Source organism: Choloepus didactylus, chromosome 7 (assembly GCF_015220235.1).
Source record: "Choloepus didactylus isolate mChoDid1 chromosome 7, mChoDid1.pri, whole genome shotgun sequence".
Taxonomy (NCBI): Eukaryota; Metazoa; Chordata; class Mammalia; order Pilosa; family Megalonychidae; genus Choloepus; species Choloepus didactylus.
The window spans coordinates 109,581,379-109,603,790 of record NC_051313.1 but is presented as its reverse complement, the minus strand read 5'-3'; the positions used below and the strand labels follow the sequence as shown (position 1 = coordinate 109,603,790).

At 42.2% G+C, this 22,412-nt stretch overlaps 1 protein-coding gene and 1 pseudogene across 2 annotated transcripts in view; both read right to left on the bottom strand.

Annotated features, from left to right (window-relative positions):
• The window catches only part of CCND3 (cyclin D3), an 86,414-nt gene that overhangs the window by 45,790 nt on the left and 18,212 nt on the right, over positions 1-22,412 (bottom strand). The window lies entirely within an intron of this gene.
• On the bottom strand, positions 2,410-7,322 carry LOC119539018 (annotated as a pseudogene).

Sequence of the window (22,412 nt, the reverse complement as noted above, 5' to 3'; positions counted from 1 at the left end):
TGTGTTTTTTTGTGGGTTTTGTTTTAAACGCTGAATCCAACTCCGTCTTCCTCTATCTCCCACTCACGGATGCCAGGGCTGTCTTAGGAGGCCTCTCTCCTTGAACTAAAGTAAACCCTCTCCAGGATGAAAGGGTGAGATGAACACAGCAAACCAAAAGGCTTGTTTCTCAAATGGAGGCCATTAAGTTGCTCCAGGCCTTCCACCTCTCGGTTTCTCTCTCCTGCTGGAGGGCTCAGAACCACACGAGGGGAAACTGGTAGGGTGGAGGCAAACGCACCACTGCAAGCTTGGCATGGGACGACTCTGGGAAATGGGCAGATCCTTTGAGAGCCCTCCTCTAATCCATTCCGGGCAGGACAATCCACCCTCAGCAGCTACAAGAATAATAGCTAATATGTTGAGTCCCTACTCTGAACTGAGCACTGTTCTAAGTGGTTAACCTAGGTTCCCATAAAGAACAATCTTTCGGGGTAGGTGCCAATTATTATTCCCATTTACAGATAAAGAAAATAAAGCACAGAGAGTTGCCTCAGTAAATGCGCAAGCTAGGATTCAAACCCCAGCAGCCTGACTCCAGAAGTCGCCCGTTTACCCCAAGCTTGTTCATGGTCAGGTTTTCTTACATATCCAACAAGAAGACAACAAATACGCTCCCCACTTCCCTCCTCATCTCCCTGCCCTAGTTCATCATCTCCTTCCCTCTCTACTGGATTACTGCAATGAACCCAACCCATCTCCCTGCCTCCACTCTCCCCATCCAATCTACTCCCTCCTCTAACTCTGCAGATATTTGTTACTTTAAAAAACTTATTCTCACTACAGAAGTTAATGTTTAACTAAAGAAAAATTGGAAAATACAGAAGAGTAGAAAGAAGAGAAAAAAACCCAATCTACCTTTAGTCTTACCAACCATGAAACAATCTCTATTAACATATTGAAAATGTTCTTTCTAGTCTTTTCAAAATTTATAAACATGAGGTTTTTTTTTTTTTTTTAATACATGAGGTCTTTTTTTTTTTGACACATGAGATTTTCTTAACTTGGCTCTAATTACGCTATACCTAAGATTTCAATGAAAATTATCCTCGTAAGAACTTGTAATGTTATTAAGCATACAATGCAAAATTAAGCTCTAATCTATCAGTTACTGCTCGAAAATCTCCACGGGCTTCCCCCATGTCTATCAAATAAATCAAATTCCTTAGTTTGGCGTTCAAGGCCCTCTAGGATTTGCCCCGGCAGCCTTTCATATGTCGCATTGTCCATACCCAGGCCCCAACCCCCAACACAGATTCCTACCTAATGGGATCGCCATGAACTAAACACTTCCTGTACTTTTCCCACACTTCCTAGGCCTTTGCTGACACACATGTTCTAGAGTTTAGAGGATAAACACAATTTTGATTGGTCTATGATAAAATTAAACTCAATTCCCCTCCCAAACCTCCCCCCAACACCCCAATTCCAAGCTCTATCGTCATTTGATAAGGGCAAAAATCTTGGCATCATCTTTGACTCTTCTCTTTCTCATCCGGCCCACAAAAAAACCTTCAGCAAATCCAATGGGCTTTACCTTTGACTATCTATCACGAATCCAAACACTTTGAATATCTATCACGAATCCAAAGGACATTATTGGGACATATGAAAAAAATTGGAATATAGACTGTGAGCTCCTATCAATGTTCAATTGCTTGAACTTGATAACATAAGTGAATATATGCAAGTGAATATACTTGTTTTTCAGAAAAGTACATGTTTAGATAGATAAACAGGTAAATAGACAGGCAGACACAGATAAATGGATAAATATATAGAATGATATGACAAATGTAGTGAAATGCTAAAAACAGGTGGATCTGGGTATCTGGGTGGGGGGTATGTTGGAGTTCTCTGTGGATTCTGTTTTACTTTCGTGATTTACTGTAAGTTTGAAATTATTTCAAAATGAAAAGTTAAAAAAAAAAGTGTTAGAGACCCAGTTTAAAAAAACAAAAGTAAATCAGAGCAAATCATTTCTTGCCTTAAGAGTGTCCAATGTCTTCCCATCATGACATTTAGAATAAACTCCTAAATAGTAAGCCCTGGCTATCTCTTTGCCCTCATTTCTTACCACTCCTACCTTCGTTTACTCCCATCCAGCAACACTCGCTTCTTAGAAGTACCTCAAACTCACCAACACATGCATGTTTTAACGCTTTTGATGCGTGGAAAGCTCTTCCTCCAGGTTGTGCTGTCTGATACGGTGGCCACAGGTGCCTACTGAGCCCATGCAATGTGTTGATCTGAATTCAGATGTGCTTGTGAATATAAAATACACACTGGATTTCAAAGACTAAACACAAAAATAAAAAAAAACAAGAAACACTCTCACTGATCATTTTTATATTGATTATAGGATGAAATGATAATATTTTGGATATCATTGGGTTAAATAAAATATATTATTAAAATTAATTTCACCTATTTCTTTTTATTGCTTGAAATACGGCTAATAGAATATTTTAAATTACATTTGTGGTTCACGTTATACTTCTAATGGATAGAGCTGCCCTAGACCACTGGTTCTCCACCCTGGTTGTAGCTTGGAACCATCTGAGGAATTTAAAAAACACCAACGCCTGGGTCCCACCTCCAGAGATTGGGATTTACTTGGTCTGGAGCATGGCCTGGGCACGGGGATTTTTTAAAGCTCCCCCAAGTGATTCTAAGTTCTTTGAAGCCACATCAGGGTCGGGAACCACCAGTGCTCTAGATTTTTCTTCGGCTCCTCGCTCACAACCTCAGAAAGGCCTTCCCCAACAACCCAATTAAAATGGCTCCACCATGCCCAGGCAGACACACTCTGTGCCCAGACCCCACTTTACCTTTCTTCACAATTTCTTCACTGTCAGTCACTATATTTTATACTTATTTGTGCATAGTAAGTATTCACACCAGAATAAAAGCAGACTCCCCTATCAGAATAAAGCTCTCCAAGGGGCAGAGGGTTGTCTTATTCTCCACACTATCTCCAGCACCTGCAACAACGCAGAGTGAGAAGGTGCTCAGTAAATACTTGTGAATGTTCAGGCCACAGAACAACAGAGGTGAGGAACCAACCAACCTACTGGAAGGAGCCACCAGCCTTCAAGCTGGCCACTTGTCAGAAGCCGTCTACATAACTGCCATGTGCTCACCAATCTCCCTCCCCATTAAAATCTTATCTGCACCACGTAAATTTGATATTTCTGGAAAGCAATAAGCATCTGAGCAATAGGCACCAAAAGTTTTAAAAATACTCATATTCTTCTAGGAATCTGCTATAAGGAAGCTAGGGAAGAATCCAAATATTTACAGGTATGTGGACAATTAACACAAGATTATTAGAACTTTAAAAGATAGGGAGAAATACTCACTATATTAAATCAGAAAAAAAAGCAGAAACAAAACTGAACAGAGAATTCCAACTCTATTACAGTGTCCATGAGTGGACTGGGCACTGTCATACTATTTCTGGATCTGGTGCTCAGGCTTATTTCGTGCACCTGTGATGTGTGCTCCTGTTTTTAGGCCCAGAAAGAAATACTTGAAAATATTGGTCACCTCTTTTATGGATGATTTCAAATTTTTCTTTAAAAATGTTATGTCTTCTACAATGTTGTATTTCTATAAAATACATATTGTATTTCTATTTAAAAAGTGAACAAAAAATTTAATTCTCACTCCCAATTAGAAATGATTGTGGCTTGTTACAGGTCTTTTTGAAAACAATTTATCAGTAGTTATCAAGGCCTTTAAAATATTTAAACCACACATAGAAAATGTTTTGAAAAACCCAGAGAAAACCATTAACAATGGTCAACTGTGTGGAGTGTTCAAGAGGAGGGGTGATGGGAAAGTTTTACTTCTTTGTACATTTCTATAGAAGTTTTATTATTTATTTAACAATGAGCATGTGCTACTTTTAGAATTATTAAAAGAAAAAATATCAAACCTTTGACCCAGGAATCCTACCTCTAAAAATCTAGTCTAAAAATCTTCTAGTAATGCTACAGTTAAGCATCTTGTAGTTACACAAAGCAACAAGTCATTAAATTGCACAGAGCAACACACACACACACACACAAAAGAAAATGTATAAGTGGTAAAATCTAAATAAATTCCACAGATTGTACTAAAATCAATTTCTTGGCCATGATATTGCACTGTAAGTTATGCAAAATGTTAACATTGGAGCAGGCTGGGTGAAGGGTGAATGGGTCCTCTCTATATGTTTCTTTGAACCTTCCTGTGAATCTATAATTATTTCAAAATAAGTTAAAAAAAAGTCTATCCTAAAAAAATTCCAAATTAAAAAAAATTACACAGAAGGATGTACAAAGGGATATTTATAATAGCAAATATTTGCTAACAACCTTACAGTCCAACAGGAGGGAAAGGGCTATTTAAATTATGTCCCATGACTTCTCGGTTATATTTATGAAGCATTTAGAAATAGTAGGGCAAATGCTGAGAAGTTAAAAACAGCAGTGTATATAATTGTATGAACAGATAGACCAAAACTATCTATTACAGAAAGAATAGGAAGATAATATACTGAAATGTTAGTGTTGATTTGTCTTGGGGTTTCACATTTTGTTTTTATAAATGTGTATTCTCTTTATGGTAAAACTCATTATAGAAGACTTAAAAATATAGGAAAGTAGAGAGAACAGAAATCACCCATAATCCCATCATCCTGAGATAACAGAGGTCACTTTGAATGACATCGTGGGCAATTTTCTCTTCTTTCTGTGTTCTAGTATTTGTAGAAAATCCAATATACACTTTTTTGATGTTGAGAGCCAAGTTTTCATTTGTTCATTTCTTGCATTTGAAATATTCTTCATTGACATCCTTGGCCTGAGATTCTTTGCTGACACAGCAACCATTTTATGGGGTTTTCCTTCTCTGTTGATTTTAGAGAGGCCTACCCATTTCCCTCATTACTTGTTGTCATCAACCTTAACTATGTTGATTTGGAGTCCAGCACAAAGGATCTCCACCAACCTGACATGCATGGATTCATCACAGTTGCACACGAGCACTCAGAAGTGGGCCTGGCGCCTCTCCAGGGCTTTGGCAGCTTGCGGATTCCACATTCCCCATGCCAGGCCTTCATGGATGAGGACGGTCTTCATCACCTCTGGGAGAACAGTGTGCATCAGCATCCATCACACCTCCAGCAGCCATGCCTTCCTCTGCCATGCTGGTGGGTTATGTGGAGCCAAATCTGAATGCACCCCAGCCTCATCTCCACCCAACCCCACAGTGGCAGGGAAAGAGCTCCAATATACATAAAAAAGTTCACCATGAACCTCTTCATGGAACCTTCCCAAACCTCCAGCTTGAATGGATCTCATCCCTGTCTACACTCTGGTTATGTCTCTTTTAGCACTTGACATAGTTCACTCTGCATGCTTATTAATTGTGCTCTCGTATTTCCCTCACTCCTTGAAGGGAAGGACAACTCTCATTTTATATCCTGCCCCCAACCCCTCAGGCACCTACCACGGTTCTCAGAGCTCAGAAATTTACGGATCCAATGTCTCTGCCACATTCCCCTCCCGGTCCCCCCACCTCGCCTTCCCCAGCCATCATGAGGGATGTGCTGAGAGGATCTGTCTTCTTTTAGGTGAGGTTGATGGCCAGTATCTCTTTCCCCACTCCCTGGCTTGAATGCTGCACCATCTCTCCCTCCCACAGACCAGGACAGGAAGGGAAGGCCCTTGTCGAAATGAACCTTTGTGTGAAGCAGCAACCTTTGCACTGGATCCAAGTAGTACTTCCAGAAAAATCAGTTTATCCGATTAATTAGCTGGCACCTTGACTGACATGTGTAATCTGAACCTGGGACAAGTTATAGGAGACCTACGATGGAGTGAGGCTGGGGGTAGCAGTGTGGAATATTATTGCATTATTGCATTCCTACTATGTGCCCTGGTCTTGGTGCCCAAATCAGTTTGTATTGGCTGGCAGGATTATTACAGTGAACAAGATGGCAGAAAGAATTCGAGGGTCCCCTCACACAGGTACTGAACACCTGGGACTACTGAAGTGACTCCTTCTCCTCTGTTGTACAGGCCTGTACATGAAGAGCAGCAAAAGGAATACAAGTCAAGAGTGGCTGCTGTCAAAGATGGCCCTAGGGCAGCTATGGCCAAGACTGGTTAAATGCTCACCAACCTCCCTTCCTCTGCCTGAGTACACAGGAAAATTACAAGCCCCAGTTTCCCTTGAAGCTAGGCTGGGGCCATGCCACTGGGCTCTGGTCAACGAAACGTAGCCACTTCCACCTGGCTCAGTCATCCGGCTCTCTCAGCTGCTCAAGGAGTAGGAAGCAGAAAGAGCTAGGAGGGGACTTCCAGACCTGGAGGCTGAGTCGCCACCAGATGGAAAGAGCCTGGATCCTTGAGTCACCGCTTGGAAGTTGCAAAGTCAAAAAAGCTGTATACTTTTATATAGTCCAGTCTGCTGTGCTGGCAGAATGATGGATGATGGTTCTAGTATGTTTGGCAGAAATGTGGAAATGAGCTTCTCCTGACCTGGGGAGCTTTCCCTAACTCAGCCACCCTCCTCGCCACAGGGTTTACCTCTCCCTACAGGATCTTCCTGCAGAACTTTGTGTGAATTTCTACAACATTTCTAGAGGATGGTTTACAGGTCAGTGTTCTATTAGACCTTGAGCTCCTTTTGGGCAAGGCTTAACATAAGCCCATTGCTTAGGTGCTTAAGAAGCCAAAGTTATTTTGGTGGGAGAAAGGATGAAGAATTTGGTTTTGAACAGAACGTTTTAAATTGATGGTAGAATACTGAGCTTTGAGGACATACACTGTTAAGTGGCAAAAACAATAATGATGTGCAAAATACTTTACAGTTTTCAAAGTAATTCCACATACCTTATCTCATTTGATTCTCAAAACATGTGGCATGGGATGTGCAAGGTAAAGACTTTTACACACTACTGAAAGATGAGGAACCTAAGACTCTAGGATACAATCAGGACTAGAATGGAGATCGTCTTACTATTAGCCCAGTCCTCATTAATAGCATAGGTGGAAAAAAATAATACATAGGCTGAAAGTAAAATGATGGGATAAACAAATAAATACTAATCGAAGGAAGCTGATGCCAAATATTAACATTAGACAAAATAGGCACTAAGGTAAAAAGACTATAAGACTACATAAAGCTGGGGGAATGGAGGAGTATAGGAACATAGTTTATGTGTCATGTTGAAGTTAAGTTGGTATCAAAGAAAAACAAGATTGTTATAGATTTCAGATGTTAAATTTAAGCCCCATAGTAAACACAAAGAAAGTATCAGAGAATATGACCATAGAGATGAAAAGTAAAGTATGGGTTACAGGAAGTGGGGGAAGGGGCAATGGGGAGTTAAGAAATAAGTGTAGGGTTTCTCTTTGGTTTGAAGGGAAACTTCTAGAAATGGATGGTGGGAAGGTGATAGCATTGCAACATTCTAAATGTGATTAATCACACTAATGGAATGCTGGGGGGGTGGAATAGGAAGATTTAGGCTATATGTTTCCACAATTGAAAAAAAAGTCAGTCTAAATAGATGACAATTAAATGCCAAGGATGATCCTGGATGGGATCTGAAGATGGAGGAGACAAGGCTCAAAGGTACACAGATGGGATATAAGAAAAAAAAAAAAGGAAATACGAATGTAAGCTTTGTATCAATGTTGAATTTCTTGAACTTCTTAGCTGCGCTTAATGGGATTGCATAAAAGAACATTCTTGTTCATGGGAAATGTATATGTGAATTACATTGTTTGTTCAAGGATGTGTGCAGCTTGCTCTCATATGTTCAGAGGACAGAGCAATAGATGATGGATGATAGATAGAGAGGGAGGGAGGGAGAGAGGGAGGGAAAGAAAGAAATGGTGGTGTGACAGGATGTTAAAGGTGGTAGATGGGGTATCCGGGGAGGGGGTCGGGGTATGCTGGAGTTCTATGTATGGGGTTTGTACTGTTTTTGCAACTGTTCCTGTAAGTTTGAATTTATTTCAAAATAAAATTTATTAAAAAAAAAGGCACTATAAGAGATAGTCACTATATGATGATTTTAAATTTTGCTACAATAGTAACAATTTATTGTTTGATTCAATAATTCTAAATTTGCATATCCAAAATAACAAAGGTAGAAAATATTTTTAAAGATAAACTAGACAAGGAGAAATCAATAAATCCACCATCAGAGGTAGGAGATTTTAATACACCTTTTTTAGTAATTGATAGATCAAGCAGGAAAAATCAGAAAGTATTCATTAAATTCAAATGATGCATTAACGAGCTTGATCAAATATATATATGAAGATATATATATCCATTTTAAGCATATAAATAATATTTATTAAAATTTACCATATATTAGGCCATAAAGCAAGTCACAAACATTTTAAAAAAATCAGTGTCATAAAGACTAGATCAGGTGACCATAATGCAATTAAATTAGAAATCAGCAATAACAACAAAAAATCCCACATGTAGAAATTTTTATACATACTTCCAAATAACTTATAGATCAAAGAAAAAAATCTTACTGGAAATGTTTTTAAAATTAGAATTAAATGATAATGAAAATGCCACATATTAAAACTTACAGGATTCCTACACTAAGACCCTGATGTTCCATTCCTAGATACCTACCCCAAAAATGAAAGCTTATGTCTACAAAAGTCTTATATAAGAATGTTCATAGGTGCTGTATTGCTAATAGCCAAAAACTGGAAACAAACCAAACATCCCTTAACAGGAGAATGGATAGACAAATAGTATATATCCATACAATGGGATATTACTGGGCAATAAAAAGAACAAATTACTGATACAGACAACATATACCCAGTGAAAGAAGCTGGACACAAAAGAGATTATTTTGTATGATTCCATTGAGATGAAGTTCTATACAAGCATAGTTCTAATGCTGGTTACCTTTGGTGGTAAGAGGGAGAAAGATCCAAAATGGGCTCCCTGTAACTTTTTAGGATGATGGAAATGTCCTACATCTTGCTTGATTTGGGTGACGGCAACATAAGTGTTTATATCTGTCAAAACTCATTGAATTAAGTTGTAGATTTAAGATCTGTGCATTTTATGATATGTATATTCAATAACAACCTTATAGGATGCAGGTAAAAAAAAAAACACTTAGAGGGAAATACATAGTCTTATGTGCACATATTTGTTTAAAAAGATTCAAATGAATAAATCAAGCATAGAACTTAAGAAGTTAGAAAAAGAACAGCAGAATAAATTCTAAGAAAGTAGAAGGAAGAAAACAATAAAGAACAAAAATTAATAAAACGAACAGTAGAGACAATCACTAACATCAATAGTTGAAAAGACTATTAAAATGGACAAAACTTAGGTAAGACTGTTCAAGAAAAAGAAAGAAGATACAAATAACGCTGGAGATTGAAAAAGTGATATATTTAAAGCCACAAAAGAATTTAAAAATATGAGAAAACTATGAACAACTTTATGCCAATAAATTTGAAGCAGACAAAATGAACAATATTCTAGAAAAATATACTTTACCAAAAGTAACTTTGGAAGGAGAAAAATCTACACAGTCCTAAAAACAGAAAAACCACATATTTTATCATCCAAACCAGGATATTTTTGAAAGTAAAAGGGAGAGCTGTTAGCAAATATGGCAGGATATTATTCAGCTGTGAAAAGGGATTAAGTTCCGATATATGCTACAATATGGATGAAACTTGAAGACATCATGTCAAGTGAAATAAGACAAAAAAGGAAAAATGGTGTATGGTTCCACTTTTATGATTACCTAGAATAAGCAAATTCATAGACAGAAAATAGATTACAGGTTACCAGGGGCTAGGGGGAATGGGGAGAATGGGTAGCTATTGCTTAATGGGAAGAGTTTCTGTTTAGGATGATGAAGAAAAAGTTTTGGTAACGGATGCCAGTGATGGTGGCACAATAATGCGAATGTAATTAATATCACTGAATTCTACACATGAAAATGGTTAAAATGGGAAATTTTCATTCGTATATATGTTATCACAATAAATGCTTTTAATTTAAAAAGTAACAAAAATAAATAAATAAATATTCCGGGACAACAGGCATAAGGTGGCACAGGCCCAGGCAAACCAGGGTCAGTAATTTAAAATCTTCCTACAAAGATGATACGAGATTGAAAAGGTTTTACAGGAATGTTCTAGTAAACAGAACTGTCAATTCTGATTTTATGCCACCTTTTCTAAAGATTAGAAAAGGAAGAACCATTCTCAACTCATTCAATGAGGGTAGTAAAACCTTAAATTGCAAACCAGCCAAGTATAATAAGAGAAAGAAATACTGCAGGTTAATATCACTATGGGCATAAATGCTGATACCCCATTCAAAATATAAACAAGCCAAACAAGATAACACATCATGTCCTAATTAGAGTTATCCTAGAAATACAAAGAAAGTTTAACATTAGAGAATTAATGTCATTTAAACAACAAAATAAAAATAAAAGGGAACTTCTTTAACCTATTAAAGAGCATTTACCAAAAACCTACCGCAATCATTATTAGCAGGTGGAAAAAATTTAGAAGCATTTCCTGTATTTTTTTCATTTCCTTTATTTTTATTTATTTATTTTTTGAAGTATTTCCTTTAAATTCAGGAACAAGTCAAGAATGCCTGTTGTCCCTGCTTCTATTTGACAGGGTACCTAATGGGCTTAATTTTATTACAGAACTTCATAATTTAATACATACTGACATTTATGTTCTTTTGTATGTACTTCATAATTCAATTAAAATTTAAAATGAAAATGTATTTACTTTCTATATTATACATTTATGAGTTATTTAATTATTTTACAATGAAAATGTACAAATGTCTATGGGGGGTAGTAGTGGAATCAAAGCCAGTGAAGGGAGGCTGGACTTGCGGGAAGGGTTTGATGGATGTGTTGGTGGGTGGCAGCGAGGGGGGGGCGGTCAGCACAAGGCCATAGTCAAGGACTGAGAAGCCACTGATGTATTTGGAGGAAAGACCAACGGCAGTGACCTCAAGAGGGCAGTTTTTATAGACCGGTGGGAGGTGGAGCCCAAAGGCAGGGGGTTAAACCATGAATGAATAAACAGCAAAAAACTGGAAACCACCCAAAGGCTAACAATCAGGGTCTGGCTAAACAACCACAGCACCATTCATGGAAGAAATGATGTGGTGTCCATACATAGACCGGCTCGCAAAATTGGGTGACGTAAAAAAAATGTCAGGACACAAAATAGCATTTGTGCAGATTACAATTATGAAAGGACATGCGTGTGCAGAGAGGAGCAGCAAGGCTTCCACAGGAACACCAAGGCATGCTCATGGTGCCGTTTAAGTCTATGCAATTTTCCCCCCTTGTTGGAATGCTGTCGATTGGCAAATAAAAAAGTGTAATATTTCTTTAAAATAAAAAGAATGGCTGTTGAAGCAACGGAGGCAGCAGGTGAAGGCCACTCCATGGGGAGAAGTGACAGTGGGGAGGAATGAGATGGCACAGCAGCTGGAAGGGCACGGACGGCCTGGGGCAGCAGCTGGAAGGCGGGGAGCCAGGAGCTGCTGGGGGAAGGCCGTTCTGTTTCTTCTATTCCTATATTTCTATCATCTTTTGGGCTTTTTTTTTTTTTTAAGTTAAAAACCAGTAATTCTCCTTTTAACAACTGTTTGAATTTTTTTTTAAAAAGTGCCTCCACCCCCACCTCTTACTCCCTAACAATTCAGTACATAGCTGCCAGAGCTGCACCATTTTCTATTATTTGCAGTGCATTGGCTTTAAGGGAAAAAAAAAAAAAAAAAGACTTTTGTTGTTGAGGTAACATATATATAACATAAAATTTGCCATCTTAACCATTTTTAAGTGTACAATTCAGTGGCATTTCTTAATTACCTTTACTATATTGTGCTACCATCACCACGTTCCACTACTAAAACTGTTTCATTACCCAAATCAAAAACTGTACCCTTTAAGCAATAACTCCCTATTCCCCCTCCCCCTCAGCCAATGTAACCTCTAATCTACTTTCTGTCTCTGTGAATTTGCTTATTCTGGATATTTCGTGTAAGTGGAACCATACAATATTTGTCATCTTGTGTGTGGCTTATTTCACTTAGCATAATGCTTTTAAAATTTATCCATGTCATAGTGTGTATCAGAGCTTCATTCCTTTTAATGGCTGGATAGTATTCCATTATGGATATACCACATTTTGTTTTTCCATTCTTCTGTCAGTGGACACTTGGGCTGTTTCCCCCTTTTGGCTACTGTGAATTCTGCTGATATGAGTGTTGGTGTAAGTTCATTGGCTTTAATTACAAAGTGACTTAGGCTTGTGCAAACAGAGGATTAGAGAAAGTACATAAGGAAGTCTCCCATCCTCCAAAGGTAAACTACGGGAGGTCTGAAAAGGGTCCCTCCAGAGTTTTTATCTGTGGTACAGGTCAATATTTACATATATATTAATTTACAGCTTTGTGTTGCTTACTTTTACAAAAGCAGGAACATTCTCAACCAACAGTTAAGCAGTTTCACTCAGTAATATATCATGGTGAACCCCTCCCAAGTCACTACATAGAGATCACCCTCCTGCTTTTGAATAGCCGTCTAATATTCCATAGAGTATAGTTGAAGGTGATTTTACAGAGCAGGAAAGGAGATACAGCAACAAAAGATTCAGGGTGGGGAAAATGCCTGGAGTGATGTGGTCATGGGGGTGGGGAAGGAGATAGAAAAAGTCTTCTTTCCACCCTCTTCCCTTAAGCCATGGCCCCACCCCAACCCGGCAAAGCCACAGAGAACTGTAAGGAGGGAGGGTTGTGATTTGAGCCTGAGTGATAAGGCCATGTCTGGGGGCCCCAACTTCTCAGAGGGACCTGTTCTTCCCCTAGCTGTGCTGGGCGGATCCTCCTTATCAGAGGCCCTAGGGGAGAACCCTGGTTCCTGTACCACCAAACACCTTAGAAATGCAAATTCTTGGGTCCCAGCCCAGTCATACAAGAATCAGAATCCCTGAGTGGGACTCAGGGATGCTGATACAGGCTTAGCTCTAGAACCTTTGTTCTAGAATGTGAATTTGTGTCCCTCATCCTCCACCCGGGCCCAGGCCCCCAGGAGAGGAGGAGGAGGAGGAAACCCTGAAGGAGCGGAGCTGATTAGCTTCATAACTGTCCCCTTTTGTGGGCTTAGAAGCAGCAGCTCAAGTGGGTGATCCAGGTGGTCCCTGAACAGCCCTCCCCTCCTGGGCCACCACTTCCAGCTCTCCACCTCCCCCCTCAAAAAAGCATTGCTTTCCACTTTCCCTTAAGGGTGCCTTCTCCCAGCTTAAAGCGCCTCCTCCCCTGGGGCGCTACCCTGTGCAGGATGGAGGGCAGAGAGGGAGGAAATGGGATGTGGCTTCTGGGTAGCTGGGTTGGGGGGGGGGTGAGCTGGAGGGAGATGGGGGAGGAAAGGAGAGGAAGACCGTCCTCATTTCACCCGGCTGCAACTGCCTGCACCTGTTCAGCTGAGGCAGGAGGACAGACAACCGGCGGACAGTATATGAAACGCCACCCCACCCCTTTCTAGAGGGGCCCTCTCCCACACTGCTGCGGAGCAAGCCAGGGGTAACTGACAGGAAAACTGTGAATGAATTCAGGTGGCCTAGGGGCAGGGGGAAACAGCTGGGCTCCTCTGTGGGTGGAGCAACTGTCTTCGGTTACTCCGGCTCTCAGAGCTTCTGGGAAGGGGGTGGGGGTGGGGGAGTTGGACGGGTCTGAAACCTGCTCAGAGACCTGCCACTTTCCCTCTGCTATGAGTCGGACATCAGTGCAGAGCGAAGCTTGAGTAGAGGCAGCCACCCTTGCAGACTACAGAGGCTTCCCCATTTTAAGCCCCACGGCATTATTCCACATTCTTTAGTTACTCTGTGGGCAATAACCTTCATTTTCAAAGTTTCCCCTCATTCTACCCTGCATAGAAACACAATGCAGCAGTTCATCTAAGCAATCATTTAGTCAATCAGACCAATAGATCATTTTATAAGGAGGGCTTTCCACAGTGAGTCCCAAACGTCAGTTGCCTAAGAATCACTGGGAAGTTTGTTAAAAAGTTGGGGTCTGGAGTGGGGCCCAGTATTGTATATTTTTGACAGACTCCCCAGATGTTGATGCATTTGACACCCTGGGCCCCATGCTGAGAAACTGAGGCTCTGGTGTAAGGTATAAGGGACCAGGTGATGGTGGGACGGGTGGAATCTATGCACTATAGACCTGAAACCTCCCTAAGAACTGAAGACACAGTTGACACCAGTGCACCACCGTGGGGGACACCACCAAGCCCTCTACCCGCAAATGCAGAAAGCAAATATGGATCAGTGTGGGGAAGAGGGGTGGCCCCAGACTCAGAGAAGTGGGGAGGGCGGGAAGGGGACCCCGAGCGGGATGCCTTCTACAGACAGATGCAAGGATTCAGAGTGAGGAGGAAATGTCTTCTGAAATGTCAATGTCATGAAAGACAAGGGAAAAATAAAGAACCATTTCAGGTCAAAAGAGACTTACAGAGACATGACAACCAAAAACAAAGCGTCATCTAGGCCTTTTGTTTTGTTTTGCTATACAGCATATCAGTGGGACTATTGTGAAATTTGAATGAAGTCTGTAGGTTAGATACTAGTATTGTATCTATATCAATTCCCTAGGTTTTAAAAAAAACCATTCTACTGGGATTATATAAGAAAAGATCTTGTTTTAGGAAGACACGCTAAAATATTTAGGGGTAAAGAGGCATCATGTCTGCAACTTCGTTATTCAAACAGTAAATAAAATCCTATATATTGGATGGATAGAGCAAGAGAATGTAATAAAATGTTACAATGGAAGAACCAGGTGAAGAACATCTGGTAATTTTTTCTACAATTCTTGCAACTTTTCTCTAAGTCTGAGAAATTATGTCAAAACTAAAAGTTGAAAGAAAGAAAAAAGTCCATTGTCCAGTTCTGTGGCTCTTTCTGAACTTCCACTAACCCTCTCAAGTTCCTGAAGCGCAGACCTGGATTCCAACTAAAGCGATAGCTAAGGGCAGTCTGAGAACTTCCGATTTCTATCTACATGCTGGGATTCTACTTATGCTCTTGGTGCGCATTAGCTATTAAAATGTGGTTAATGCAGAATTATCTGCATTAAAATTTACTCGTGGAAAAATCCTTTCTTTCTTCTTTTGCGTACTATGACTTGGAACCGAAAGGAGCCATACATATTATTTATTCTAAGCTTCCACCAGATTCATTATCCCCTCATGAATGGACTGAGACAGGTGAGCATCCAGGTTCTTCATAAACACTTCTGGAAATGGAAAACTCGTCCTCACTCACAGCCCATTCCATTGCCAGGCAGTTCTCACCATTAGAAAATTCCTTGACCTTCTGTGCTGGAACCTCTACCCACCGATCCTGGTTCTGGGTTCTGGGTGGCATTACAGAACTCCTATAACCTTAGTCATTCTCCTCTGAAAAAGTTCCAGTTTGTCAATGTCCCTCTATTTAAATATTCCACCCCCTCCCCAATACCATCCTCCTTACCCAGCTTTATTTTTTGTTTTGTTTTGCCCATAGTGCTTATCACCTTCTGATGAGCTTTAAATCTAATTCTGCTTATTCATTTTGTGTTTTGTTTTTTTTCTGTCCTACCAGCCCTGCCCACTGCTATACAAAGGAAGGAATTTTACCTGATTTGTTCACCTATGTATCCCAAGTGCATAAAGCAATGCCTAGCATGTAGTAGATACTCAATAGATTTTGCTGAATGAATGAAAGGACATCTCTGCTGTGGACTGAGAAATGTATGTGACACCAAGATGAGTAAGACACAAAGGTGCCAGGTGATCACTGGTAAAAATGGGGACTGGGATACACCTCCCTTCCTCCAAAATGGCATCCAATTATCAGTCAACTCCCTCAGGGTACAGTCTTTCAACCATTAAAAAAGAAAGCAACACAAATACCATTAACAGCTCTATTTTCAAAAAATATTTAATGGCATCTGAAAATGCTCATTCTATGTTCACACCAGGTCAGTGAGGAAAAGAAGGGCTGTAAACTTTAATATCACACATGATCCCAATTATAGGAAAATAGCAAACTACATAGATGCAAGACTGGAAAGAAGGATACCAAATGTCATTATTTCTGAGTAGTGGGATTATGATTCATTTCCATTTTCTTCTTTATATTTTTCAAAGTTTCTCCAACAAGGAAATAATACACATATAGTAGAAAACATTCAATGTAAGAACTTATTGTCATTTTTATTATACCGTCATCTGGACCACTCAGCCATAGTCATCCTAAGGCCACGAGAACATCAGGTAAGCATCTTCTGAAATTAACCCTGCCCTCAAAAAGCTTCCAGTCTAGTCAATATCAGTAATCAACAAACACACATTCATTTTAATCCTGTGACAGTCTGTGAGGAAGGTATTATTGTTATCCCCATATTATAGACAGAGAAATAAGTCTCCAGGAGGTTAAAGTAACTTACTAAAGGTCACACATATCTAGCAAGGTTTTGAACCCAGGCAGTCGGCTGCAGGTGGATGGTCCTCCCCACTCCGCCAGGCTATATAAACCTAAACTAGCTCTGCCCAACTAACGATGGTACGAAATGGGTGGTGGTGAGGAATATAATGGGGAGGGATGGCAGTTAACATTTACTGAATGAATATAATGTACCAGGTGCTTGACATATGTTACCTCATTTAGATCTTGCAACTACCTGGGTAAATGATCTTATTTTCATACCCATGGCATAAAAGAGGAAACTGAGACTCAGATACATGTTTGAATCTCCAGTGTGATGCTTCAAGCTCACTAACCTCTCTGTCTAGCCTTCAATTTCCTTCTCTACAACACAACGATAATAATAATTTTACCTCATTGGCTGTTGGGAGTTATTAATTAAGAAAACAGATTCAAAACACTTATCACAGTGCCTGCTATATGTTAAATGCTTGATAAATGTTACCTACTGCTACTATTATTATTGATTCCAAAATTCATACTGTTTCTACAACAACATGTTCACCTGCTAAAGAGCAGAGGAGAGTAATTAATTCTCACTGCTGCCATCAGGAAATGTCTGGTGAATGAATGGAGTCGCGGAGGAGAAGGCATCTGAAGGGGCCCTGGCGGAGCAGCGTTTCATCAGGCAGAGGAGGGCAGAGGCACGCCCTGCAAACACAAAGGGGCAAGGTCTGTTCCAGCCCTCACCCCAGCTCTCCCCCACGCCGCACCCTGCTCTTCTCCAGGGGTGGCTCCCCACCTCTGTTCCTCATTTCCGGCCCCTTTACCCGGGAACCCTGCCTCAGCTGTCTCCTTAATCAGGGCCCCACAGCCTCTCCTGCAGAGGGTGTGAGCCCCTGGCACTGGGGCCTGGGTGGGTCCCTGATAAACAGCTGGAGAATCTGTCATCTCCAAAGGAAAAGCAGAAACAAACCACCAGAGCCAGGGTAGATGGCTGATAATGAGTCACAAAGATGCCGGTGGCCCCTCCACTCTGTCCTCTATCCTCTGCCGTCTTGTCCTGCAGACTCAGCACGAATGTCTCCTTCTCCACAAAGCCTTCTCTGACCACACCCCAATCCCTCCCCACAAGCTTCCATGGCACCCAGTGCAGAATCCATTACTGCATTCATACATGAGTGAAAACTGTCTGCTCAGACCAGGCGTCAGCTCCAGAAGGCAGGCATTTTGCTTCACGGGCCAAGCCCAGAATAAGTGATTAGGAAACGCCTGTGGGAATCATGCAAGGATTGAGCAAAATATGGATAGACTATCACAAAGGCATTTAAAAAATGTATGTGCTGACACAGGAAGAGTTGCTAAAATATTATGAAAAATATAAATTTAAGCCCCATGGTAACTACAAAGAAAATACCAGAGAATATGCAAAGTCATAAAGACAGACCAAAGTACAAGTTGCCAGGGTGGGAGATGGGGGAAATGGGGAGTTAATGCATGATAGGCATAGGGTTTCTGTTGGGGAGAGGAGAAAATTTTAGTAATGATAGGTGGTGAGGGTATTGCAATATTATGAATGCTACGAATATTATTATGAGTATTATGAATGTGGGGTTGACTGAGATGGGAAGGTTTATATTGTATGTTTCCACAATTAAAAAAAGAAAGAAAGAGCAACTAAAGAAACAACGACAATTAAATGCAATACATGATCCTGGATGGGATCTAACAAGGGAGGAGAAAAAGCTCAAATGGATATTATTGGGACAAATGAAAGAACTGGAATATAGATTGTGCGCTTTATATCAGTGTTAAATTGCTTGAACTTGATAACTGTACTTAGAGTGGTTATATAAGTGAATATCCTTGTTCTTAGAACATGTACATGATAACCCACACTCAAGTGTTCAGAAAATGGATTGATAAATAGGTTTTAAAAATGGTGTGAAAAAAAGAGAAATACAAAATTGGGCATGCAAAATGATACTAACTTTGTAAGAAGAAAAATGATGGTATAGGAACAGTATTCTATGATCCTATTTTAAAAGAATAGAACCAGGAGTGTACATGCACAAAAAAAAAAAAAAAAAGATTCAGAAGGGTGCATACCAATTATTAACACTGGTTTTACCTGAGGGATAGGATCTGAGGGGTGGGGTGGAGTGGAATTTACCCCTTTATTTTCCTCCTGTCTGTAATGAGTTTTTATAATGAGAAAAGTTTACTTTACTTTTATAATTACAATTATTTACTATTTAATTTTAGATAATTAATTTGAAAAATAATTATAAAAATTAGCTATCTAAATAATTGTTTAAATAATTGTATTGTAATTATTTAAACAATAAAGACATAAGACTAGAAGGAAATACACCAAATGTAAACCAGGGCTGTCTCTGGGTGGTAACAACTATGGGTAATTTTTCTTTTTCCCTATTTTTCTATATTTTCCAATTTTCCTACGATGAGCAAGTATTCACGATTCTAAAAAATCTTAAAAATAAAGGCTTAATAAATGAACAAATGCATGCATGACTTTCCCCTCCCTACCCCCACTTTGTATCCACAACTGATCCACCATGCAGGGGACCTGGGGCTGTTTCCATCCTCCCTTGCTCCACTGGGATGGTCAGGGCCCCAATGGCCCTTATTCTCGGCTGGCCCTAGTCTAAGCCTCCATCCACAGCGCCCTCCCCAGAGCTGGGCACCAGGGTAGTAGTGAGGGGGCTGGAGCAAGACGCTCTGGCCCTGTCGGAAGGGGCATGAAAAGGGTGGGGTTGGGGAAGAGAAGTAAGAGTAAATGGAAAATAAAACAAACAATCGTTTTATTACCACTTCCTCCAGGGGCTTGGGCACAGTTTTTAACGATGTGCAGCAGGCCCTTAAGTGTGGCTCGGGCAGATCCACACAGACATATAAAGATCTATTTATTTACTTCCTTTGTGAGGGGTAAATAAAGATCAAGTCAAAACAGGCTCCCCCAAACCGCCAAGGGGTCTCCCCAGGTGTCGACACGGCACTTGGCCTAGAGAAGCGACAGGTGGCTGGCTGCCCGTATCGCCCCAACTCCTTGTACGCATGTGTGGGTCTGCTTTACCAGGGCGGCCTCGGGTGCAGGGGCAGGAGGGGAGGGGGGCGGGGGGCAGGGCCAGGCTTCCTATCCCCTCCTCCAGGGCAGGACATTTGCCGACCTGCCCACCCCTGGGGAGACATGCACAGAATCAACAAGAGGTAGGGGCAGGCAACTGGCCCAAGAGCTGGTGCAGGGTGCAGGTGGCCCCCTGCTGGGCCAGGCAGCCACCCTTAGATGGACAGACCTTGGGGAGGTAAGCGGAGGTCATCTGGGCAGCAGCTATACACCCGGTGGCCCTACCTGTGGGTCCCTGTGTCTGCATCCACCCATCCATCCACCACCCACCATCTACTGAGCATCTGCTGGGTATAAAACCCCACAGTTAAAGTCAAGAACATGGAACGCAGAGAGGGCCCTGCCCTACCGCTGACCATCTTTGCTGCAGAGATGGGCGCATGTGATTCTGAAGATTTAACTTATTTATTAGGCCTAGATCCCTGACCTGGGCCCCAAATTTTTGCCCACGTTTCCATCATAATGGCAGACACTTGTAGCATAACAATAGGCTAATGCATTTGCTATGCACCAGGCACTAGGTACTATTATCATCCCTATTTTACAGATAAGGAAACTGAGGCATGGAGAGGCAGAGAGGTTAAGAGCCCACCCGGATCACAGAGCTGGCATGTGGCAGAGAAAGGGATTTATGCCAAGGCCATGTCAGCCCCTCCTTGGTGATGAGGTGGGTCCCTCTCCCCAGCCATCCCCTGGCACTCTTCAGCAGCAAGAGAGCATTAAGGGATGCTGGGAGGCTGCTCAGAAGTCCAGGCACGAGAGCCCAGCCAGAACCAGGCATGGGAGAATAAAGAGAGGGTTTACATGGGAGAGGCTGATTCACGCTGACAGGGTCCAGGACACGCTGTGAGATGAAACAGGGACCCAGGGCAGGCCTCTGGGGAAACGCAGGCTTGGGGCCGCTCTCCCTGGACTAATTGAGGAAATGGTGAGGCCAAGAGAGGCCCAGGAAACCGAGTCCCAGAGACTAAGAGCCCCACAGAGGAAGTGTCCCCACACAGACCTCCACTTTCTACCTCACCCCATTTTCTGGACAGAAGAGGGTGCAGTTGGTGAACTGGAGCCATGGGTAATAGGAAGGAGAGAACCCATCAGTGGGATCCCATCCAAACTGGAGCATTGGAGGGACAGCTAGGGTTGGAGGGGGTTAGAGAGGACAACTCTTCCTATGTGCAGATGAGAAGTCACAAACCCCACTGATGGAGTAAAATTGCATTCCACGCCTGGTGCATGCGAGAGAAGTGAAACTGCAATGCCAGGGCCTGTCCACCACCCTCCAGCCAGCACCCCAGCCCACACTGTGCACTGGCCTCCCCAAGACAGCGGCACCTGGCTCTGAGACGGGGGCCCGCCACATGGTTTTGTGGGTTCCCTTTGGGTCTTCTGAGTTCTGAGCCAGAAGATGGCTCTCAGAACTGTGATGGCCTAGTCGGTCCTTCCTGGAGAGGAGGAGAGGGAAAATAGGGGAAACTGAGGGCTTCAAGCTCCCTGAGGCAAGGGTCCATGGGGTCTTGTTTTTCTCTTTTGCCCACACTGGCCATGGCACTTGATACCTCCATGGTCCGCTCTCGATAAACAAACACTGACTGGATGAGAGAATGAATGGCTCAGCACTGGACCTAGAAGGCTGCCCATTGGCATCTAGTCACCTGGACATTCCCATCTGCAAACCACGATCTCCCGGCCCCTTTGCTCACTTTCTGTTGGCCTCTGAGACGGGCCCTGGGAGCTCTGAAACTCTCTGTCACTCTCTCCCACCCTCAGTGTCTCCACCTCCCGATGTTCAAGATGACTACATGGGATCCTTTCAATGGCTTCACTGAGGTGTGGGGAGACATCCACTTCTCCCCAAGAGATGGTGGGGCCTCCCCAAAGCAGCCGGTGCTCCTCAGTGAACCTCACCCTGACCCCACAGTGCTCCCGGGATAAGGGCTCCTTAAGGACCTCCACGGAGCCTCTTGTCAGGGCGAGAGAATCCAACCCCCATCTCTGAGCAGAAAGGAGGGAGTCCAGGGGAGAGGCTACCAGCCGAGGGGGGCTCGCCCCTCTGCTCCAGGGCATCCCTCAGAGAGACGTCCATCTGCAAACATCCTTCCTCTCAGATGCTGCACATAGTAAAACCACCCTCACCCACAGGGCACGGGCTCCTCTTCTCCCTTCCCATCGAGACCCTGTGGCAAAGACTGCTAATTGCCCCTAAATCCACTTCCCCTTCTTGTACCTTTCATACTAGTTTCCCAAACTCCCTTGCAGCAAAGCGTGGCAGGTAACTAACTTGTAGCCAGTAAGATAAGTGATCTGGCAATTTTTAGGTCATGTCCTTAAAAGGAAAGGCAATGCCCTCCCCTGTCTTTTCTCCCTTCCCACTGGCTGGATTATGGAACCAGGAGACATGGAGGTATGCTATCTTCAACACCCTAGGGCATGGAGGAGCAACACTGCAGGAGCTTGGGCCCCAGCATTGTCAAGGAGTTAGATCAGCCCTGGCCTGGGTAGGACAAACTTCCGCTTTGGCTAAGCCACTAATTTTTATGTGTCTGCTGCAGCAGCCTACCCTCCCTAATGCCCATCACTGTCCGTTCTTTTGTGCTGGGACACTGATAGGCAAAAGGTGTGGGAGAGGTGCCTTCCTCCCACACATGTCCTCAGCCATCCAGACGGACAAGACACCCCCAGACCCCCATCCCAGCTCATGCAAAATTGGGACAGGC